General features: G+C 38.2%; 26 non-coding genes and 25 pseudogenes across 26 annotated transcripts; all 51 read right to left on the bottom strand.

Annotated features, from left to right (window-relative positions):
* Positions 1-61: 61 nt before the first annotated feature.
* On the bottom strand, positions 62-180 carry LOC149671822 (5S ribosomal RNA; annotated as a pseudogene).
* A 136-nt stretch (positions 181-316) lies between these two features.
* On the bottom strand, positions 317-435 carry LOC149671821 (5S ribosomal RNA). The gene has a single exon (XR_016367449.1). It is a non-coding gene; the product is annotated as a 5S ribosomal RNA (ribosomal RNA).
* A 137-nt stretch (positions 436-572) lies between these two features.
* On the bottom strand, positions 573-691 carry LOC149671820 (5S ribosomal RNA; annotated as a pseudogene).
* A 122-nt stretch (positions 692-813) lies between these two features.
* On the bottom strand, positions 814-916 carry LOC149671819 (5S ribosomal RNA; annotated as a pseudogene).
* Positions 917-1053: 137 nt separating this feature from the next.
* Positions 1054-1172, bottom strand: LOC149671818 (5S ribosomal RNA; annotated as a pseudogene).
* Positions 1173-1309: 137 nt separating this feature from the next.
* LOC149671817 (5S ribosomal RNA) lies at positions 1310-1428 on the bottom strand. Its single transcript, XR_016367305.1, has one exon. It is a non-coding gene; the product is annotated as a 5S ribosomal RNA (ribosomal RNA).
* Positions 1429-1566: 138 nt separating this feature from the next.
* On the bottom strand, positions 1567-1685 carry LOC149671816 (5S ribosomal RNA). Its single transcript, XR_016367662.1, has one exon. It is a non-coding gene; the product is annotated as a 5S ribosomal RNA (ribosomal RNA).
* A 136-nt stretch (positions 1686-1821) lies between these two features.
* Positions 1822-1940, bottom strand: LOC149671815 (5S ribosomal RNA). The gene has a single exon (XR_016367448.1). It is a non-coding gene; the product is annotated as a 5S ribosomal RNA (ribosomal RNA).
* A 137-nt stretch (positions 1941-2077) lies between these two features.
* LOC149671814 (5S ribosomal RNA) lies at positions 2078-2196 on the bottom strand. Its single transcript, XR_016367782.1, has one exon. It is a non-coding gene; the product is annotated as a 5S ribosomal RNA (ribosomal RNA).
* Positions 2197-2318: 122 nt separating this feature from the next.
* On the bottom strand, positions 2319-2421 carry LOC149671813 (5S ribosomal RNA; annotated as a pseudogene).
* A 136-nt stretch (positions 2422-2557) lies between these two features.
* LOC149671812 (5S ribosomal RNA) lies at positions 2558-2676 on the bottom strand (annotated as a pseudogene).
* A 136-nt stretch (positions 2677-2812) lies between these two features.
* Positions 2813-2931, bottom strand: LOC149671811 (5S ribosomal RNA; annotated as a pseudogene).
* Positions 2932-3053: 122 nt separating this feature from the next.
* Positions 3054-3156, bottom strand: LOC149671810 (5S ribosomal RNA; annotated as a pseudogene).
* A 137-nt stretch (positions 3157-3293) lies between these two features.
* Positions 3294-3412, bottom strand: LOC149671809 (5S ribosomal RNA; annotated as a pseudogene).
* A 137-nt stretch (positions 3413-3549) lies between these two features.
* Positions 3550-3668, bottom strand: LOC149671808 (5S ribosomal RNA). The gene has a single exon (XR_016367392.1). It is a non-coding gene; the product is annotated as a 5S ribosomal RNA (ribosomal RNA).
* A 137-nt stretch (positions 3669-3805) lies between these two features.
* Positions 3806-3924, bottom strand: LOC149671807 (5S ribosomal RNA; annotated as a pseudogene).
* Positions 3925-4061: 137 nt separating this feature from the next.
* On the bottom strand, positions 4062-4180 carry LOC149671806 (5S ribosomal RNA). Its single transcript, XR_016367210.1, has one exon. It is a non-coding gene; the product is annotated as a 5S ribosomal RNA (ribosomal RNA).
* Positions 4181-4318: 138 nt separating this feature from the next.
* Positions 4319-4437, bottom strand: LOC149671805 (5S ribosomal RNA). The gene has a single exon (XR_016367661.1). It is a non-coding gene; the product is annotated as a 5S ribosomal RNA (ribosomal RNA).
* A 137-nt stretch (positions 4438-4574) lies between these two features.
* Positions 4575-4693, bottom strand: LOC149671804 (5S ribosomal RNA; annotated as a pseudogene).
* Positions 4694-4815: 122 nt separating this feature from the next.
* LOC149671803 (5S ribosomal RNA) lies at positions 4816-4918 on the bottom strand (annotated as a pseudogene).
* A 137-nt stretch (positions 4919-5055) lies between these two features.
* Positions 5056-5174, bottom strand: LOC149671802 (5S ribosomal RNA; annotated as a pseudogene).
* Positions 5175-5311: 137 nt separating this feature from the next.
* LOC149671801 (5S ribosomal RNA) lies at positions 5312-5430 on the bottom strand. The gene has a single exon (XR_016367391.1). It is a non-coding gene; the product is annotated as a 5S ribosomal RNA (ribosomal RNA).
* Positions 5431-5567: 137 nt separating this feature from the next.
* LOC149671800 (5S ribosomal RNA) lies at positions 5568-5686 on the bottom strand. Its single transcript, XR_016367304.1, has one exon. It is a non-coding gene; the product is annotated as a 5S ribosomal RNA (ribosomal RNA).
* Positions 5687-5823: 137 nt separating this feature from the next.
* LOC149671799 (5S ribosomal RNA) lies at positions 5824-5942 on the bottom strand. Its single transcript, XR_016367731.1, has one exon. It is a non-coding gene; the product is annotated as a 5S ribosomal RNA (ribosomal RNA).
* Positions 5943-6079: 137 nt separating this feature from the next.
* LOC149671798 (5S ribosomal RNA) lies at positions 6080-6198 on the bottom strand. Its single transcript, XR_016367224.1, has one exon. It is a non-coding gene; the product is annotated as a 5S ribosomal RNA (ribosomal RNA).
* Positions 6199-6335: 137 nt separating this feature from the next.
* On the bottom strand, positions 6336-6454 carry LOC149671797 (5S ribosomal RNA; annotated as a pseudogene).
* A 137-nt stretch (positions 6455-6591) lies between these two features.
* LOC149671796 (5S ribosomal RNA) lies at positions 6592-6710 on the bottom strand. Its single transcript, XR_016367303.1, has one exon. It is a non-coding gene; the product is annotated as a 5S ribosomal RNA (ribosomal RNA).
* Positions 6711-6847: 137 nt separating this feature from the next.
* On the bottom strand, positions 6848-6966 carry LOC149671795 (5S ribosomal RNA). Its single transcript, XR_016367730.1, has one exon. It is a non-coding gene; the product is annotated as a 5S ribosomal RNA (ribosomal RNA).
* A 138-nt stretch (positions 6967-7104) lies between these two features.
* On the bottom strand, positions 7105-7223 carry LOC149671794 (5S ribosomal RNA). Its single transcript, XR_016367302.1, has one exon. It is a non-coding gene; the product is annotated as a 5S ribosomal RNA (ribosomal RNA).
* Positions 7224-7360: 137 nt separating this feature from the next.
* LOC149671793 (5S ribosomal RNA) lies at positions 7361-7479 on the bottom strand. The gene has a single exon (XR_016367390.1). It is a non-coding gene; the product is annotated as a 5S ribosomal RNA (ribosomal RNA).
* A 137-nt stretch (positions 7480-7616) lies between these two features.
* On the bottom strand, positions 7617-7735 carry LOC149671792 (5S ribosomal RNA). Its single transcript, XR_016367729.1, has one exon. It is a non-coding gene; the product is annotated as a 5S ribosomal RNA (ribosomal RNA).
* A 138-nt stretch (positions 7736-7873) lies between these two features.
* On the bottom strand, positions 7874-7992 carry LOC149671791 (5S ribosomal RNA). Its single transcript, XR_016367223.1, has one exon. It is a non-coding gene; the product is annotated as a 5S ribosomal RNA (ribosomal RNA).
* Positions 7993-8114: 122 nt separating this feature from the next.
* Positions 8115-8217, bottom strand: LOC149671790 (5S ribosomal RNA; annotated as a pseudogene).
* Positions 8218-9356: 1139 nt separating this feature from the next.
* On the bottom strand, positions 9357-9475 carry LOC149671789 (5S ribosomal RNA). The gene has a single exon (XR_016367301.1). It is a non-coding gene; the product is annotated as a 5S ribosomal RNA (ribosomal RNA).
* A 137-nt stretch (positions 9476-9612) lies between these two features.
* Positions 9613-9731, bottom strand: LOC149671788 (5S ribosomal RNA; annotated as a pseudogene).
* Positions 9732-9869: 138 nt separating this feature from the next.
* LOC149671787 (5S ribosomal RNA) lies at positions 9870-9988 on the bottom strand. Its single transcript, XR_016367222.1, has one exon. It is a non-coding gene; the product is annotated as a 5S ribosomal RNA (ribosomal RNA).
* A 122-nt stretch (positions 9989-10110) lies between these two features.
* Positions 10111-10213, bottom strand: LOC149671786 (5S ribosomal RNA; annotated as a pseudogene).
* Positions 10214-10350: 137 nt separating this feature from the next.
* On the bottom strand, positions 10351-10469 carry LOC149671785 (5S ribosomal RNA; annotated as a pseudogene).
* Positions 10470-10606: 137 nt separating this feature from the next.
* LOC149671784 (5S ribosomal RNA) lies at positions 10607-10725 on the bottom strand. The gene has a single exon (XR_016367209.1). It is a non-coding gene; the product is annotated as a 5S ribosomal RNA (ribosomal RNA).
* A 137-nt stretch (positions 10726-10862) lies between these two features.
* On the bottom strand, positions 10863-10981 carry LOC149671783 (5S ribosomal RNA). Its single transcript, XR_016367246.1, has one exon. It is a non-coding gene; the product is annotated as a 5S ribosomal RNA (ribosomal RNA).
* Positions 10982-11119: 138 nt separating this feature from the next.
* Positions 11120-11238, bottom strand: LOC149671782 (5S ribosomal RNA; annotated as a pseudogene).
* A 122-nt stretch (positions 11239-11360) lies between these two features.
* Positions 11361-11463, bottom strand: LOC149671781 (5S ribosomal RNA; annotated as a pseudogene).
* Positions 11464-11600: 137 nt separating this feature from the next.
* On the bottom strand, positions 11601-11719 carry LOC149671780 (5S ribosomal RNA; annotated as a pseudogene).
* Positions 11720-11856: 137 nt separating this feature from the next.
* Positions 11857-11975, bottom strand: LOC149671779 (5S ribosomal RNA; annotated as a pseudogene).
* A 137-nt stretch (positions 11976-12112) lies between these two features.
* On the bottom strand, positions 12113-12231 carry LOC149671778 (5S ribosomal RNA). The gene has a single exon (XR_016367360.1). It is a non-coding gene; the product is annotated as a 5S ribosomal RNA (ribosomal RNA).
* A 137-nt stretch (positions 12232-12368) lies between these two features.
* LOC149671777 (5S ribosomal RNA) lies at positions 12369-12487 on the bottom strand (annotated as a pseudogene).
* Positions 12488-12624: 137 nt separating this feature from the next.
* Positions 12625-12743, bottom strand: LOC149671776 (5S ribosomal RNA; annotated as a pseudogene).
* Positions 12744-12880: 137 nt separating this feature from the next.
* Positions 12881-12999, bottom strand: LOC149671775 (5S ribosomal RNA). Its single transcript, XR_016367389.1, has one exon. It is a non-coding gene; the product is annotated as a 5S ribosomal RNA (ribosomal RNA).
* Positions 13000-13136: 137 nt separating this feature from the next.
* On the bottom strand, positions 13137-13255 carry LOC149671774 (5S ribosomal RNA). The gene has a single exon (XR_016367614.1). It is a non-coding gene; the product is annotated as a 5S ribosomal RNA (ribosomal RNA).
* Positions 13256-13377: 122 nt separating this feature from the next.
* Positions 13378-13480, bottom strand: LOC149671773 (5S ribosomal RNA; annotated as a pseudogene).
* Positions 13481-13618: 138 nt separating this feature from the next.
* On the bottom strand, positions 13619-13737 carry LOC149671772 (5S ribosomal RNA). The gene has a single exon (XR_016367388.1). It is a non-coding gene; the product is annotated as a 5S ribosomal RNA (ribosomal RNA).
* Between the last annotated feature and the right edge of the window lie 120 nt (positions 13738-13857).

Below are 13857 nucleotides of genomic sequence, written 5' to 3'. Positions count from 1 at the left end.
AAGAAAATATGTTTGCTTTTTTCATATCTATAGGAATTTAAAAGAGGAAAAAAAGTGAAAAAGCCAACTGCACGCAGTGTTCCTAAGTGGTCTCCCTCCCAAGTACTGACTGCGCTCGACGCTTCTTAACTTCGGTGATCGGACGAGAACCGGTGTTTTCAGCGTGATATGGCCGTTGCCGAGAGTGCTAGATAATAATTCGAATTTAAATTAAGTGAGACAAATTAACCATCATCTTTTTAAAACAATAACAAAAAGAAAATATGTTTGCTTTTTTCATATCTATTGGAATTTAAAAGAGGAAAAAAAGTGAAAAAGCCAACGGCACGCAGTGTTCCTAAGTGGTCTCCCTTCCAAGTACTGACTGCGCTCGACGCTGCTTAACTTCGGTGATCGGACGAGAACCGGTGTTTTCAGCGTGATATGGCCGTTGCCGAGAGTGCTATTTAATAATTCGAATTTAAATTAAGTGAGACAAATTAACCTTCATCTTTTTAAAACAATAACAAAAAGAAAATATGTTGGCTTTTTTCATATCTATAGGAATTTAAAAGAGGAAAAAAAAGTGAAAAAGCCAACGGCACGCAGTGTTCCTAAGTGGTCTCCCTCCCAAGTACTGACTGCGCTCGACGCAGCTTAACTTAGGTGATCGGACGAGAACCGGCGTTTTCAGCGTGATATGGCCGTTGCCGAGAGTGCTATTTAATAATTCGAATTTAATTAACCTTCATCTTTATAAATCAATAATAAAAAGAAGATATGTTTGCTTTTTTCATATCTCATGGAATTTAAAAGAGGAAATAAAAGTGAAAAAGCCAACGGCACGCAAAGTTTCCAAGTACTGACTGCGCTCGACGCTGCTTAACTTCGGTGATCGGACGAGAACCGGTGTTTTCAGCGTGATATGGCCGTTGCCGAGAGTGCAAGATAATAATTCGAATTTAAATTAAGTGAGACAAATTAACCATCATCTTTTTAAAACAATAACAAAAAGAAAATATGTTTGCTTTTTTCATATCTATTGGAATTTAAAAGAGGAAAAAAAAGTGAAAAAGCCAACGGCACGCAGTGTTCCTAAGTGGTCTCCCTCCCAAGTACTGACTGCGCTCGACGCTTCTTAACTTCGATGATCGGACGAGAACCGGTGTTTTCAGCGTGATATGGCCGTTGCCGAGAGTGCTAGATAATAATTCGAATTTAAATTAAGTGAGACAAATTAACCATCATCTTTTTAAAACAATAACAAAAAGAAAATATGTTTGCTTTTTTCATATCTATTGGAATTTAAAAGAGGAAAAAAAAGTGAAAAAGCCAACGGCACGCAGTGTTCCTAAGTGTTCTCCCTCCCAAGTACTGACTGCGCTCAACGCTGCTTAACTTCGGTGATCGGACGAGAACCGGTGTTTTCAGCGTGATATGGCCGTTGCCGAGAGTGCTATTTAATAATTCGAATTTAAATTAAGTGAGACAAATTGACCTTCATCTTTTTAATACAATAACAAAAAGAAAATATGTTTGCTTTTTTCATATCTATAGGAATTTAAAAGAGGAAAAAAATAGTGAAAAAGCCAACGGCACGCAGTGTTCCTAAGTGGTCTCCCTCCCAAGTACTGACTGCGCTCGACGCTGCTTAACTTCGGTGATCCGACGAGAACCGGTGTTTTCAGCGTGATATGGCCGTTGCCGAGAGTGCTAGATAATAATTCGAATTTAAATTAAGTGAGACAAATTAACCATCATCTTTTTAAAACAATAACAAAAAGAAAATATGTTTGCTTTTTTCATATCTATTGGAATTTAAAAGAGGAAAAAATGTGAAAAAGCCAACGGCACGCAGTGTTCCTAAGTGGTCTCCCTTCCAAGTACTGACTGCGCTCGACGCTGCTTAACTTCGGTGATCGGACGAGAACCGGTGTTTTCAGCGTGATATGGCCGTTGCCGAGAGTGCTATTTAATAATTCGAATTTAAATTAATTGAGACAAATTAACCTTCATCTTTTTAAAACAATAACAAAAAGAAAATATGTTGGCTTTTTTCATATCTATAGGAATTTAAAAGAGGAAAAAAAAGTGAAAAAGCCAACGGCACGCAGTGTTCCTAAGTGGTCTCCCTCCCAAGTACTGACTGCGCTCGACGCAGCTTAACTTCGGTGATCGGACGAGAACCGGCGTTTTCAGCGTGATATGGCCGTTGCCGAGAGTGCTATTTAATAATTCGAATTTAATTAACCTTCATCTTTATAAATCAATAATAAAAAGAAGATATGTTTGCTTTTTTCATATCTCATGGAATTTAAAAGAGGAAATAAAAGTGAAAAAGCCAACGGCACGCAAAGTTTCCAAGTACTGACTGCGCTCGACGCTGCTTAACTTCGGTGATCGGACGAGAACCGGTGTTTTCAGCGTGATATGGCCGTTGCCGAGAGTGCAAGATAATAATTCGAATTTAAATTAAGTGAGACAAATTAACCATCATCTTTTTAAAACAATAACAAAAAGAAAATATGTTTGCTTTTTTCATATCTATAGGAATTTAAAAGAGGAAAAAAAGTGAAAAAGCCAACTGCACGCAGTGTTCCTAAGAGGTCTCCCTCCCAAGTACTGACTGCGCTCGACGCTTCTTAACTTCGGTGATCGGACGAGAACCGGTGTTTTCAGCGTGATATGGCCGTTGCCGAGAGTGCTAGATAATAATTCGAATTTAAATTAAGTGAGACAAATTAACCATCATCTTTTTAAAACAATAACAAAAAGAAAATATGTTTGCTTTTTTCATATCTATTGGAATTTAAAAGAGGAAAAAAAGTGAAAAAGCCAACGGCACGCAGTGTTCCTAAGTGGTCTCCCTCCCAAGTACTGACTGCGCTCGACGCAGCTTATTTTCGGTGATCGGACGAGAACCGGCGTTTTCAGCGTGATATGGCCGTTGCCGAGAGTGCTATTTAATAATTCGAATTTAATTAACCTTCATCTTTATAAATCAATAATAAAAAGAAGATATGTTTGCTTTTTTCATATCTCATGGAATTTAAAAGAGGAAATAAAAGTGAAAAAGCCAACGGCACGCAAAGTTTCCAAGTACTGACTGCGCTCGACGCTGCTTAACTTCGGTGATCGGACGAGAACCGGTGTTTTCAGCGTGATATGGCCGTTGCCGAGAGTGCAAGATAATAATTCGAATTTAAATTAAGTGAGACAAATTAACCATCATCTTTTTAAAACAATAACAAAAAGAAAATATGTTTGCTTTTTTCATATCTATTGGAATTTAAAAGAGGAAAAAAAAGTGAAAAAGCCAACGGCACGCAGTGTTCCTAAGTTGTCTCCCTCCCAAGTACTGACTGCGCTCGACGCTGCTTAACTTCGGTGATCGGACGAGAACCGGTGTTTTCAGCGTGATATGGCCGTTGCCGAGAGTGCTAGATAATAATTCGAATTTAAATTAAGTGAGAAAAATTGACCTTCATCTTTTTAAAACAATAACAAAAAGAAAATATGTTTGCTTTTTTCATATCTATAGGAATTTAAAAGAGGAAAAAAAAGTGAAAAAGCCAACGGCACGCAGTGTTCCTAAGTGGTCTCCCTCCCAAGTACTGACTGCGCTCGACGCTGCTTAACTTCGGTGATCGGACGAGAACCGGTGTTTTCAGCGTGATATGGCCGTTGCCGAGAGTGCTAGATAATAATTCGAATTTAAATTAAGTGAGACAAATTAACCTTCATCTTTTTAAAACAATAACAAAAAGAAAATATGTTTGCTTTTTTCATATCTATTGGAATTTAAAAAAGGAAAAAAAAGTGAAAAAGCCAACGGCACGCAGTGTTCCTAAGTGGTCTCCCTCCCAAGTACTGACTGCGCTCGACGCTTCTTAACTTCGATGATCGGACGAGAACCGGTGTTTTCAGCGTGATATGGCCGTTGCCGAGAGTGCTAGATAATAATTCGAATTTAAATTAAGTGAGACAAATTAACCATCATCTTTTTAAAACAATAACAAAAAGAAAATATGTTTGCTTTTTTCATATCTATAGGAATTTAAAAGAGGAAAAAAAAGTGAAAAAGCCAACGGCACGCAGTGTTCCTAAGTGGTCTCCCTCCCAAGTACTGACTGCGCTCGACGCTTCTTAACTTCGGTGATCGGACGAGAACCGGTGTTTTCAGCGTGATATGGCCGTTGCCGAGAGTGCTAGATAATAATTCGAATTTAAATTAAGTGAGACAAATTGACCTTCATCTTTTTAATACAATAACAAAAAGAAAATATGTTTGCTTTTTTCATATCTATAGGAATTTAAAAGAGGAAAAAAATAGTGAAAAAGCCAACGGCACGCAGTGTTCCTAAGTGGTCTCCCTCCCAAGTACTGACTGCGCTCGACGCTGCTTAACTTCGGTGATCCGACGAGAACCGGTGTTTTCAGCGTGATATGGCCGTTGCCGAGAGTGCTAGATAATAATTCGAATTTAAATTAAGTGAGACAAATTAACCATCATCTTTTTAAAACAATAACAAAAAGAAAATATGCTGGCTTTTTTCATATCTATAGGAATTTAAAAGAGGAAAAAAAAGTGAAAAAGCCAACGGCACGCAGTGTTCCTAAGTGGTCTCCCTCCCAAGTACTGACTGCGCTCGACGCAGCTTAACTTCGGTGATCGAACGAGAACCGGCGTTTTCAGCGTGATATGGCCGTTGCCGAGAGTGCTATTTAATAATTCGAATTTAATTAACCTTCATCTTTATAAATCAATAATAAAAAGAAGATATGTTTGCTTTTTTCATATCTCATGGAATTTAAAAGAGGAAATAAAAGTGAAAAAGCCAACGGCACGCAAAGTTTCCAAGTACTGACTGCGCTCGACGCTGCTTAACTTCGGTGATCGGACGAGAACCGGTGTTTTCAGCGTGATATGGCCGTTGCCGAGAGTGCAAGATAATAATTCGAATTTAAATTAAGTGAGACAAATTAACCATCATCTTTTTAAAACAATAACAAAAAGAAAATATGTTTGCTTTTTTCATATCTATTGGAATTTAAAAGAGGAAAAAAAAGTGAAAAAGCCAACGGCACGCAGTGTTCCTAAGTTTTCTCCCTCCCAAGTACTGACTGCGCTCGACGCTGCTTAACTTCGGTGATCGGACGAGAACCGGTGTTTTCAGCGTGATATGGCCGTTGCCGAGAGTGCTAGATAATAATTCGAATTTAAATTAAGTGAGACAAATTGACCTTCATCTTTTTAAAACAATAACAAAAAGAAAATATGTTTGCTTTTTTCATATCTATAGGAATTTAAAAGAGGAAAAAAAAGTGAAAAAGCCAACGGCACGCAGTGTTCCTAAGTGGTCTCCCTCCCAAGTACTGACTGCGCTCGACGCTGCTTAACTTCGGTGATCGGACGAGAACCGGTGTTTTCAGCGTGATATGGCCGTTGCCGAGAGTGCTAGATAATAATTCGAATTTAAATTAAGTGAGACAAATTAACCATCATCTTTTTAAAACAATAACAAAAAGAAAATATGTTTGCTTTTTTCATATCTATTGGAATTTAAAAGAGGAAAAAAAAGTGAAAAAGCCAACGGCACGCAGTGTTCCTAAGTGTTCTCCCTCCCAAGTACTGACTGCGCTCAACGCTGCTTAACTTCGGTGATCGGACGAGAACCGGTGTTTTCAGCGTGATATGGCCGTTGCCGAGAGTGCTATTTAATAATTCGAATTTAAATTAAGTGAGACAAATTAACCTTCATCTTTTTAAAACAATAACAAAAAGAAAATATGTTGGCTTTTTTCATATCTATTGGAATTTAAAAGAGGAAAAAAAAGTGAAAAAGCCAACGGCACGCAGTGTTCCTAAGTGGTCTCCCTCCCAAGTACTTACTGCGCTCGACGCTGCTTAACTTCGGTGATCCGACGAGAACCGGTGTTTTCAACGTGATATGGCCGTTGCCGAGAGTGCTAGATAATAATTCGAATTTAAATTAAGTGAGACAAATTGACCCTCATCTTTTAAATACAATAACAAAAAGAAAATATGTTTGCTTTTTTCATATCTATAGGAATTTAAAAGAGGAAAAAATAGTGAAAAAGCCAACGGCACGCAGTGTTCCTAAGTGGTCTCCCTCCCAAGTACTGACTGCGCTCGACGCTGCTTAACTTCGGTGATCGGACGAGAACCGGTGTTTTCAGCGTGATATGGCTGTTGCCGAGAGTGCTATTTAATAATTCGAATTTAAATTAAGTGAGACAAATTAACCTTCATCTTTTTAAAACAATAACAAAAAGAAAATATGTTTGCTTTTTTCATATCTATTGGAATTTAAAAAAGGAAAAAAAAGTGAAAAAGCCAACGGCACGCAGTGTTCCTAAGTGGTCTCCCTCCCAAGTACTGACTGCGCTCGACGCTTCTTAACTTCGATGATCGGACGAGAACCGGTGTTTTCAGCGTGATATGGCCGTTGCCGAGAGTGCTAGATAATAATTCGAATTTAAATTAAGTGAGACAAATTAACCATCATCTTTTTAAAACAATAACAAAAAGAAAATATGTTTGCTTTTTTCATATCTATTGGAATTTAAAAGAGGAAAAAAAAGTGAAAAAGCCAACGGCACGCAGTGTTCCTAAGTGTTCTCCCTCCCAAGTACTGACTGCGCTCAACGCTGCTTAACTTCGGTGATCGGACGAGAACCGGTGTTTTCAGCGTGATATGGCCGTTGCCGAGAGTGCTATTTAATAATTCGAATTTAAATTAAGTGAGACAAATTAACCTTCATCTTTTTAAAACAATAACAAAAAGAAAATATGTTGGCTTTTTTCATATCTATTGGAATTTAAAAGAGGAAAAAAAAGTGAAAAAGCCAACGGCACGCAGTGTTCCTAAGTGGTCTCCCTCCCAAGTACTTACTGCGCTCGACGCTGCTTAACTTCGGTGATCCGACGAGAACCGGTGTTTTCAACGTGATATGGCCGTTGCCGAGAGTGCTAGATAATAATTCGAATTTAAATTAAGTGAGACAAATTGACCTTCATCTTTTAAATACAATAACAAAAAGAAAATATGTTTGCTTTTTTCATATCTATAGGAATTTAAAAGAGGAAAAAAATAGTGAAAAAGCCAACGGCACGCAGTGTTCCTAAGTGTTCTCCCTCCCAAGTACTGACTGCGCTCAACGCTGCTTAACTTCGGTGATCGGACGAGAACCGGTGTTTTCAGCGTGATATGGCCGTTGCCGAGAGTGCTATTTAATAATTCGAATTTAAATTAAGTGAGACAAATTAACCTTCATCTTTTTAAAACAATAACAAAAAGAAAATATGTTGGCTTTTTTCATATCTATTGGAATTTAAAAGAGGAATAAAAAGTGAAAAAGCCAACGGCACGCAGTGTTCCTAAGTGGTCTCCCTCCCAAGTACTGACTGCGCTCGACGCTGCTTAACTTCGGTGATCGGACGAGAACCGGTGTTTTCAGCGTGATATGGCCGTTGCCGAGAGTGCTATTTAATAATTCGAATTTAAATTAAGTGAGACAAATTAACCTTCATCTTTTTAAAACAATAACAAAAAGAAAATATGTTGGCTTTTTTCATATCTATTGGAATTTAAAAGAGGAAAAAAAAGTGAAAAAGCCAACGGCACGCAGTGTTCCTAAGTGGTCTCCCTCCCAAGTACTTACTGCGCTCGACGCTGCTTAACTTCGGTGATCCGACGAGAACCGGTGTTTTCAACGTGATATGGCCGTTGCCGAGAGTGCTAGATAATAATTCGAATTTAAATTAAGTGAGACAAATTGACCTTCATCTTTTAAATACAATAACAAAAAGAAAATATGTTTGCTTTTTTCATATCTATAGGAATTTAAAAGAGGAAAAAAATAGTGAAAAAGCCAACGGCACGCAGTGTTCCTAAGTGGTCTCCCTCCCAAGTACTGACTGCGCTCGACGCTGCTTAACTTCGGTGATCGGACGAGAACCGGTGTTTTCAGCGTGATATGGCTGTTGCCGAGAGTGCTATTTAATAATTCGAATTTAATTAACCTTCATCTTTATAAATCAATAAGAAAAAGAAGATTTGTTTGCTTTTTTCATATCTCATGGAATTTAAAAGAGGAAATAAAAGTGAAAAAGCCAACGGCACGCAAAGTTTACAAGTACTGACTGCGCTCGACGCTGCTTAACTTCGGTGATCGGACGAGAACCGGTGTTTTCAGCGTGATATGGCCGTTGCCGAGAGTGCTAGATAATAATTCGAATTTAAATTAAGTGAGACAAATTAACCATCATCTTTTTAAAACAATAACAACAAGTTGGGAAAACCAAAATATTACCTCTCCGTGTCGAGAAGATTATATAAACAAAATTATCCAATGAAAACACTTTTGCCCTCATCCTTTATATATATAGGAGGCAATGAATGAAATATATCACAATGCACGGGCCTTGATAGATACAGGAGGCAATGAAGGAAATATATCGCATGCACGGGCCTTGGTAGATATAGGAGGCAATGAAGGAAATATATCTCATGCACGGGCCTTGGTTGATACAGGAGGCAGTGATAATCTCTCTTTGTACGAGAGGTTTATCTTTAATATTTAAATAAATATAATTATTTTTAATTATTTTAATCTTCAATAATTAACATTAATAATAGTTAAATCGTTTAAAATAAAGTTATACCTATTATCTTCTCAAACTTTGCTAATATTGACGTTTAAAGTGAAGGGTACCCCTCTTCCCGCTTTCTTCAAATTTTGGGGTATATATACGATTCGATTCCATTATAATAGTAAGGAAAAAGCGCAATTGCGAAAACCTTTGGTGGCCGATCCCACCTTAGGGAGGCTAGACGTTTCTCGTAACCCTAGCTGATCGCCGCGTATATCCTAAAACCAAACGATGATAATGGAGTAGAAGCCAATGATACAGATTGGTGTCTATGTGGAATAGACGGAAGACCAGTAGATGGTGGTGATTAGAAGCCAGTGTAAGTGCAGACTGGTGTCAATGTGGGATTGACAAAGAACAGAAGATGATGGTGTTGGAAGCCAGATAAGTACCAGGCTGGTGTTCATGTGGGATGGACAAAGATCAGAAGATGGTGGTGTGAGAACTCAAGTAGAGGAGCCATTTCCGTGACTGTGAAAGCAGTTCGGAAATGGCGAACACGTTTGCTCCGATACGCAAACTGCGAACGCGGTCACGTGGGTGTAACAACGGACAGACAGACACACAGACAGACACACAGACAGACAGACACGGCCGTTACAGAACCTCTCCTGGACTACGTCACACGGAGAGGTAAAAAGAAAATATGTTTGCTTTTTTCATATCTATTGGAATTTAAAAGAGGAAAAAAAAGTGAAAAAGCCAACGGCACGCAGTGTTCCTAAGTGTTCTCCCTCCCAAGTACTGACTGCGCTCAACGCTGCTTAACTTCGGTGATCGGACGAGAACCGGTGTTTTCAGCGTGATATGGCCGTTGCCGAGAGTGCTATTTAATAATTCGAATTTAAATTAAGTGAGACAAATTAACCTTCATCTTTTTAAAACAATAACAAAAAGAAAATATGTTGGCTTTTTTCATATCTATTGGAATTTAAAAGAGGAAAAAAAAGTGAAAAAACCAACGCCACGCAGTGTTCCTAAGTGGTCTCCCTCCCAAGTACTTACTGCGCTCGACGCTGCTTAACTCCGGTGATCCGACGAGAACCGGTGTTTTCAGCGTGATATGGCCGTTGCCGAGAGTGCTAGATAATAATTCGAATTTAAATTAAGTGAGACAAATTGACCTTCATCTTTTTAATACAATAACAAAAAGAAAATATGTTTGCTTTTTTCATATCTATAGGAATTTAAAAGAGGAAAAAAATAGTGAAAAAGCCAACGGCACGCAGTGTTCCTAAGTGGTCTCCCTCCCAAGTACTGACTGCGCTCGACGCTGCTTAACTTCGGTGATCGGACGAGAACCGGTGTTTTCAGCGTGATATGGCTGTTGCCGAGAGTGCTATTTAATAATTCGAATTTAATTAACCTTCATCTTTATAAATCAATAAGAAAAAGAAGATTTGTTTGCTTTTTTCATATCTCATGGAATTTAAAAGAGGAAATAAAAGTGATAAAGCCAACGGCACGCAAAGTTTACAAGTACTGACTGCGCTCGTCGCTGCTTAACTTCGGTGATCGGACGAGAACCGGTGTTTTCAGCGTGATATGGCCGTTGCCGAGAGTGCTAGATAATAATTCGAATTTAAATTAAGTGAGACAAATTAACCATCATCTTTTTAAAACAATAACAAAAAGAAAATATGTTTGCTTTCTTCATATCTATTGGAATTTAAAAGAGGAAAAAAAAGTGAAAAAGCCAACGGCACGCAGTGTTCCTAAGTGGTCTCCATCCCAAGTACTGACTGCGCTCGACGCTTCTTAACTTCGGTGATCGGACGAGAACCGGTGTTTTCAGCGTGATATGGCCGTTGCCGAGAGTGCTAGATAATAATTCGAATTTAAATTAAGTGAGACAAATTAACCATCATCTTTTTAAAACAATAACAAAAAGAAAATATGTTTGCTTTTTTCATATCTATTGGAATTTAAAAGAGGAAAAATAAGTGAAAAAGCCAACGGCACGCAGTGTTCCTAAGTGGTCTCCCTCCCAAGTACTGACTGCGCTCGACGCTTCTTAACTTCGGTGATCGGACGAGAACCGGTGTTTTCAGCGTGATATGGCCGTTGCCGAGAGTGCTAGATAATAATTCGAATTTAAATTAAGTGAGACAAATTAACCATCATCTTTTTAAAACAATAACAAAAAGAAAATATGTTTGCTTTTTTCATATCTATTGGAATTTAAAAGAGGAAAAAAAAGTGAAAAAGCCAACGGCACGCAGTGTTCCTAAGCGGTCTCCCTCCCAAGTACTGACTGCGCTCGACGCTGCTTAACTTCGGTGATCGGACGAGAGCCGGTGTTTTCAGCGTGATATGGCCGTTGCCGAGAGTGCTATTTAATAATTCGAATTTAAATTAAGTGAGACAAATTAACCTTCATCTTTTTAAAACAATAACAAAAAGAAAATATGTTTGCTTTTTTCATATCTATTGGAATTTAAAAGAGGAAAAAAAAAGTGAAAAAGCCAACGGCACGCATTGTTCCTAGGTGGTTTCCCTCCCAAGAACTGACTGCGTTCGACGCTGCTTAACTTCGGTGATCGGACGAGAACCGGTGTTTTCAGCGTGATATGGCCGTTGCCGAGAGTGCTATTTAATAATTTGAATTTAATTAACCTTCATCTTTATAAATCAATAAGAAAAAGAAGATTTGTTTGCTTTTTTCATATCTCATGGAATTTAAAAGAGGAAATAAAAGTGAAAAAGCCAACGGCACGCAAAGTTTACAAGTACTGACTGCGCTCGTCGCTGCTTAACTTCGGTGATCGGACGAGAACCGGTGTTTTCAGCGTGATATGGCCGTTGCCGAGAGTGCTAGATAATAATTCGAATTTAAATTAAGTGAGACAAATTAACCATCATCTTTTTAAAACAATAACAAAAAGAAAATATGTTTGCTTTTTTCATATCTATTGGAATTTAAAAGAGGAAAAATAAGTGAAAAAGCCAACGGCACGCAATGTTCCTAAGTGGTCTCCCTCCCAAGTACTGACTGCGCTCGACGCTTCTTAACTTCGGTGATCGGACGAGAACCGGTGTTTTCAGCGTGATATGGCCGTTGCCGAGAGTGCTAGATAATAATTCGAATTTAAATTAAGTGAGACAAATTAACCATCATCTTTTTAAAACAATAACAAAAAGAAAATATGTTTGCTTTTTTCATATCTATTGGAATTTAAAAGAGGAAAAAAAAGTGAAAAAGCCAACTGCACGCAGTGTTCCTAAGTGGTCTCCCTCCCAAGTACTGACTGCGCTCGACGCTTCTTAACTTCGGTGATCGGACGAGAACCGGTGTTTTCAGCGTGATATGGCCGTTGCCGAGAGTGGTAGATAATAATTCGAATTTAAATTAAGTGAGACAAATTAACCATCATCTTTTTAAAACAATAACAAAAAGAAAATATGTTTGCTTTTTTCATATCTATTGGAATTTAAAAGAGGAAAAATAAGTGAAAAAGCCAACGGCACGCAGTGTTCCTAAGTGGTCTCCCTCCCAAGTACTGACTGCGCTCGACGCTGCTTAACTTCGGTGTTCGGACGAGAACCGGTGTTTTCAGCGTGATATGGCCGTTGCCGAGAGTGCTAGATAATAATTCGAATTAAAATTAAGTGAGACAAATTAACCTTCATCTTTTTAAAACAATAACAAAAAGAAAATATGTTTGCTTTTTTCATATCTATTGGAATTTAAAAGAGGAAAAATAAGTGAAAAAGCCAAGGGCACGCAATGTTCCTAAGTGGTCTCCCTCCCAAGTACTGACTGCGCTCGACGCTTCTTAACTTCGGTGATCGGACGAGAACCGGTGTTTTCAGCTTGATATGGCCGTTGCCGAGAGTGCTAGATAATAATTCGAATTTAAATTAAGTGAGACAAATTAACCATCATCTTTTTAAAACAATAACAAAAAGAAAATATGTTTGCTTTTTTCATATCTATTGGAATTTAAAAGAGGAAAAATAAGTGAAAAAGCCAACGGCACGCAATGTTCCTAAGTGGTCTCCCTCCCAAGTACTGACTGCGCTCGACGCTTCTTAACTTCGGTGATCGGACGAGAACCGGTGTTTTCAGCGTGATATGGCCGTTGCCGAGAGTGCTAGATAATAATTCGAATTTAAATTAAGTGAGACAAATTAACCATCATCTTTTTAAAACAATAACAAAAAGAAAATATGTTTGCTTTTTTCATATCTATTGGAATTTAAAAGAGGAAAAAAAAGTGAAAAAGCCAACGGCACGCAGTGTTCCTAAGTGGTCTCCCTCCCAAGTACTGACTGCGCTCGACGCTGCTTAACTTCGGTGATCGGACGAGAACCGGTGTTTTCAGCGTGATATGGCCGTTGCCGAGAGTGCTATTTAATAATTCGAATTTAAATTAAGTGAGACAAATTAACCTTCATCTTTTTAAAACAATAACAAAAAGAAAATATGTTTGCTTTTTTCATATCTATTGGAATTTAAAAGAGGAAAAAAAAGTGAAAAAGCCAACGGCACGCAGTGTTCCTAGGTGGTTTCCCTCCCAAGTACTGACTGCGTTCGACGCTGCTTAACTTCGGTGATCGGACGAGAACCGGTGTTTTCAGCGTGATATGGCCGTTGCCGAGAGTGCTATTTAATAATTCGAATTTAATTAACCTTCATCTTTATAAATCAATAAGAAAAAGAAGATTTGTTTGCTTTTTTCATATCTCATGGAATTTAAAAGAGGAAATAAAAGTGAAACAGCCAACGGCACGCAAAGTTTACAAGTACTGACTGCGCTCGTCGCTGCTTAACTTCGGTGATCGGACGAGAACCGGTGTTTTCAGCGTGATATGGCCGTTGCCGAGAGTGCTAGATAATAATTCGAATTTAAATTAAGTGAGACAAATTAACCATCATCTTTTTAAAACAATAACAAAAAGAAAATATGTTTGCTTTTTTCATATCTATTGGAATTTAAAAGAGGAAAAAAAAAATTAAAAAGCCAACGGCACGCAGTGTTCCTAAGTGGTCTCCCTCCCAAGTACTGACTGCGCTCGACGCTGCTTAACTTCGGTGATCGGACGAGAACCGGTGTTTTCAGCGTGATATGGCCGTTGCCGAGAGTGCTATTTAATAATTCGAATTTAAATTAAGTGAGACAAATTAACCTTCATCTTTTTAAAACAATAACAAAAAGAAAATATGTTTGCTTTTTTCATATCTATTGGAATTTAAAAGA

This window comes from Phalangium opilio, unplaced genomic scaffold (assembly GCF_054372755.1).
Source record: "Phalangium opilio isolate 3A_F unplaced genomic scaffold, DU_Popi_V2 ptg000054l_1, whole genome shotgun sequence".
In the NCBI taxonomy this organism is placed as follows: domain Eukaryota; kingdom Metazoa; phylum Arthropoda; class Arachnida; order Opiliones; family Phalangiidae; genus Phalangium; species Phalangium opilio.
The sequence above is the reverse complement of the archived record's forward strand: the minus strand, read 5'-3'. Positions and strand labels throughout refer to the sequence as shown.